Raw genomic sequence first — 5,776 nt, forward strand, 5'->3', positions numbered from 1 at the left:
GGGGGGGGGGTCCTTTTTCATGTGGCTTCCATGCTATGGACATGTGGGGATAAGGATTTAGGGAAACAAGAAAGTAATTGAAGCCAAACAATGCATGGTGTGTGTATGGTATTATTGCAAGTTGTGGGGAAAGCCAGGTCGATATTATAAGAATATGCTATATTGTGGACATGGATGGACCCAAGTATTTATTATATATGTCATCATTTGTTCGTGAAATAAGAAAATACAATCCTGAGTTTATATACGAGATTAATATATTTTATATTTGGTTAAGTTTTTAATTTTCAAATTAGTGCTATCATAATTGCATGTCATGTTATTTCCCCATTGAAGGTGAAATAAAAATTCAAGATTCATTAATTAAGCGTATTTCAATTTATTTAATTATTTTAGATCAAACACGTGCTTTTATTAACCCCTTATATCTCATTTAATTTTCAGTCTAAGAAATCAAATATCTATCAATAAAGTATAATCGACTCAATATTACAATTTTATTATTATTAACTTCGAAACAACTTGTTTGGAAAACACATAATAGGCTATCTAACACGAGTAAAGATCATATACTGAAGAGTTTGAGAAATTCATTATTGTAATTTAATTTAAAATATATATATGCTCAATATGATCACTTATTTTAATGCACATTGTCAATTTCTATTACAAAATAAGAGGAAGTAAAAATACATTAGAAGTAAATGTATTGAATAATAATATATTTCCAAATAAAAATAAACATATGGTTGTGTCCTCGTGTGCATGGCTTTATTCTCCAACATCCCTTCAAGGAACCAATCTCGTTAATTTTGCACGTATTTTCACGCACTCATTACGTGAATAAATTAATCACTTATATATATTTTCTCCGATATTTATATATATTAACATCAATTGAAATAGGTTTGAGGGTTCACTACTTATTGAAATAAATGTGTATAACTAACAAGGTGACATATTTTAAATATTGATTAACAAGGATAAGTTATGTTATATTCAAATGTTCAATCGAAACAAGCTAAAAGACCAACATGGTTGTGGTGCAGTGGTGAAATTGTTTTATTCTTAACCAGATGTCTCAGGTTCAAACCTTGGATATGGAGAAAATCTTGTTGGAAGCGTTACTCCCTAATGGGTCATGCAATACACGATTCGAATTAAGTCAGGGCTCCAATGCGAGCTCCAAATACATAATGGGAATTAAAACTAAAAAAAAAACTAGAAGTGTTTTTGAATAATTTTTTGACAAAATTAAATTTAATAAATGTAGTAGTAAGTGACATGCATGTGTGAAAGTGAGAGGAAATGAGTGTCATGTTACATTGTAGGGTGAACCACAAACATGCTATGGGACCATTCAAGACTTTGATAGAGATATGCCCCTACCTTATCCATCTTTTTATATTACTTGATTCTTGTTGATGCGATATTTTTTAATTTTTTTAAATTAAAAGTATATTTTACTAATTGACTTTATTAATAATATTTTAAAATTCCAATTTAATGACTATTATTTTATTTAGTTATTTATATTAGTATCAAAGGTTTTTTCTAAAAACAATCTCTTAATTTTATAAATTAAATAAGTAGATTGAAACAATTACTTTCAACATCGGGCCTAGTAATATAAAGTAGAGGGATCAACGAGGATTCTAGTAGAGTGATAAGTACTCATTCATCCTTTACCAGAGGTCTTGGATTCGAGTTCCCCTCAATACAGATCAGTTACTTTTATTAGGAGCGCTTTTTATACTAAACATTGCGTGGGAAATAAAATAGAGTGAGTGCTTTTAAAAACCAAAGCATAGTGAACAACACATTCTAAAAGCTAAATTTTATATATGACTTTCTTTTTATTGCACCTCTCCAATTTTCTTTTTTATTTCACCTTAAATGTACTTTGTTTTTCATGACAACGATGTTCGAAAAAAATAAATTACTTTCATGTGTTTGTCTTGGTAATTTGAAGGCAGTCGTTATCCCTTCGAGAAGTGTGAAAATATTGTACTCCCTCTATTTATATTAATTGAATTTTTGAGGCATTTTTCATTTTTTAAATTAACTTAATTATTCAATTTTCAAGATTACTTTTAAAGCGTTCTTCCAATTTTATCCTTCATTTGGATTTTCAATGTGATGATTTCAATAAATTTGACAATAATTAATAAGGTAAAAATAAAAAATTATGTTCAATTTATGTCTTAATCTACTTTTCTTGAAGGGTGTGAAACATCTCAAAAATTTAATTAATATGGAATGGAGGGAGTAGTTTGTTGTGAGGTTAGTATAGTTGAGACAAAGAAAAATATTCTAAGTCTCCAACTTATTCACTATACAAAGAGAGTAATTTTATATTGAAGAATGTGTTCTAATAATGAACTTTGAACTCTTCAACTAATTGAGTTATACGATATAATTAAATTGCTATTTCTTGAAAGGGACAACTCTAAAATTATTATGCTGGATCGATACAAATACACTACAATGAACTTAAATTTCTTTAATAAGAGCAAAATATTCGCGTCTTATCCTAGATATTTATTTGCGTTGATGTTATGTTTCATAGTGGTCCAATTGCTTTGTAGACGTGCGAAATTGTGGCTAGAAAATAAAAGTTATACGCAGTAATAGTTGACTTGGGCCTTGGGCATTGGGCCTTGGGCCTTGAAGCAATAGGATAAAGAGAGGGGAGATACAAATGGGATCATTTGAATTCTTGTCCCTATTTTGTGCTGAGTTTTAAGTTTTGTCCTTGAAAAATAAGATAGAAAATTAGGCTTCAATTTGTTGAAGAAATTCAAAAATCGAATTTTACAAAATTGTTATTATTTGAATGGGGTATTGTTGCAATTTGCAAACTAAATATAAATGTGTATTTCCTTTCAAATATCACTCTCATGAATTGGGCTTGAGTAAGAGATCATAGAGCTGGCCCATTTAAATAAACTTTTAAATGGGCCCAATTTTTTGGACTTACATTTGTATTAGACCAACAAACAAAAATGGTGACCAAACTCGAAGGATGAAGAGGAAGAGGAAGATGAGGAATAAGCGGAGGAAGAGGAAGAAGAGGAGGAGGATGAAGAAGAAGACGAACCTTATAGTACATGTTAAATAATTTTTTTAAAATAGGTACATGTCAAATTATAGTGTCAATACCAACAAATGAAAATCACGCACTTAAATTGAACTTGAATAAAATCATCCTTTAATCTTTCATAAAACTCTGTATTCTCTCGAGTCTATAATTGTAAAAGAAAAAAAAAAGTATGTATATGATATATAAGTAGAGGTTGCGTCTAATTGTCAATTTGATTTAAAATCAAATAGAGTCAAGAACCAATAACTATATACTCACAAGATCTTCAAGAAGCTCTAAAAAGAAACTCGTATAACCTAAAAAGACTAGATCAGTCACCACATCTATGATCTGAACGAGTATAAAACTTTATAATTTGCTTGTTAATCTAATCTGCGGAAAAATCGATTACCTCTCTCTGATAGACGACTGAGCAAAATTTCAATTCACCCCGTACCTCTTGACTTTCAGTTTTTACCCAAATTCAACCAATTTTCTCAACCTTAACTATATATGTGTATAAACTTTCAATAAAAATGGTTAAAGTTCAGTTATATGTGTTTGAACATCTGTCATATAAAACTTCTAACATTATCAAAATTGATTTTATATTTCGTATATCAAAAATTGTCCCAAAATAGAAACACATGAAGAAAAAGAAATTCAAAAATAAGTACAAGTGAAATATCAACATCAAAATCGGGTATCCATCCACTTCGCATTTCTATACTGATTATTATTATAAAATATAAATCAAAGAAAAACAACTCCAAATTAATCACTAATATAGTATTACAATATTAGCAAATTTATTTGGTTAAATGGCAATTTTGTCAATTCACCAATATCTTATACTCACTCTATGAATAAAAAAAACTTATTTTTTAACACTGAAGAAAAGGAAAGAAAGAACTAACACTAATCTCTTTTCTTTTAATTTAATAAATAAAATGTTATGTCAAAATTAGACTAGTATTGGGTAGGTTTTTGGTCTCTCTCAACCATAGTCATTTGTTTTAATACTCATATAGTCATATTGACTCTTAATTAGTAGTATTAGCTTATTCTAATTAAGGGGCTAAAGAGTCTCTATCATAAAAGATCATTTAACCAATTGATGCCATAAATTAATTGATATTAGCTTTAATTGTTACTTAAATATTTAGAGTGCTTAATAAGGGCAAATAGGAAAAAAAGGGCAAAATCCTTTATGAGATTAAGACTTTTGAACACCTCAATTTTAAGTTATATTGGACATAAATTACTCTCTTCTAAGGACTAAAAAATTATGTCCATTTATTTCATCATTAATTTCCTACTTTGTTGCTACAATGACAATATAGCATCCAAATAAAAGAGAAGAACGGTCAACACTAGTTTTTTTTTTTTTCCAACCGTGAATCAATAAAAAAATTGTGTCATAAAATATAGTTTTCCCACTAAGAAAATATATGATAGAAAATAACCCCTAATAAAGGACAAAAGATAGAAGTAGCAAAACAAAGAGGTCCAATTAGATGGTTAGGGGACTCTTTGAACCTTATCACTAGAAGTGTTCAATTGTGTGTCTAACAACTCAAAACATATTTTTATGTGATGATGCAATTATCATATTTGTTTTTAAAGAAAATTTTGGATCAAAGAAAGAGAAATATAGAAACATCCAAATTACAAGATGTAAAGCCAAGACACTTGAAGATACTATCATCCATATCTTTTTTTCTCTACTTCCATCACCCATTTTTGTCCCCCCTTTTTTTCTGCAAAATCAAGAGAGAAATCGGCTCAAATCAATTTTTGAGTTTTTAGTACTTTAACTCATAGAATTTGAAATATTTTTCAAAGTGAAATGTATGTTCATATATAACTTTAAATCTTAAAAATTATAATTTAAAATTTTAATCAACATTTAATTTATGATCAAACGAAAGCTAATAAAGATGAATGAAAATATATTGATCACTACATACTAATAGTGCATTGAGATTTTATTTTTTATACATTTAATAAATTCCTCAATATAAATATAAGATTTATGCAATAATTAATAAACCCTCAAAAACTAGCACCTAATATTCTAAATTTACCCCTAATTCTAAATAAATTATAAGTAATTTTTCTTAAATATAAATATACAATTTCAACAAAAATTACTGAATTCCAACCAACTATATCTTTAAAGTTGATTCCGTCCCTGATCATGTATTCATTGAATTGACATACCACAAAAATTTAACCATAAAATTTGACATAAGAAAGACAACTAATTTCTTTTGATCCATCTAAAAAAATTTATTAACGATATTATTTAATACATATGTACTGATGAAAGATAGTTGATTCAAAATAAAATAATTACGATATACGTAAAATAATCTGACCACCACAATTATAAAACAAAAAAGAAGAAGAAGAAAATTTACAACAAGAAACTAACTTAATGGAAATGCAAAGTGAAATACAAGGAAAACATTGGAACAATAATAGTGATCATGATGAATATCATGTTTCTTGATTCTTGAATTGAATTTGATGAAGAGAATTGATCAGGACGATTTCTATAATGATAAGGCCACCAAGGTAATATTGGATCAGGAGGTGGTGGCACTAAACCATTAGCATAGCCATTATTTGGTGGAGGGTAATTTGGGAAATTATTATAACCACCACCACCACTGCCACCACCACCACCCC

This window comes from Solanum tuberosum, unplaced genomic scaffold (genome assembly GCF_000226075.1).
Source record: "Solanum tuberosum cultivar DM 1-3 516 R44 unplaced genomic scaffold, SolTub_3.0 scf00322, whole genome shotgun sequence".
Lineage (NCBI taxonomy): Eukaryota > Viridiplantae > Streptophyta > Magnoliopsida > Solanales > Solanaceae > Solanum > Solanum tuberosum.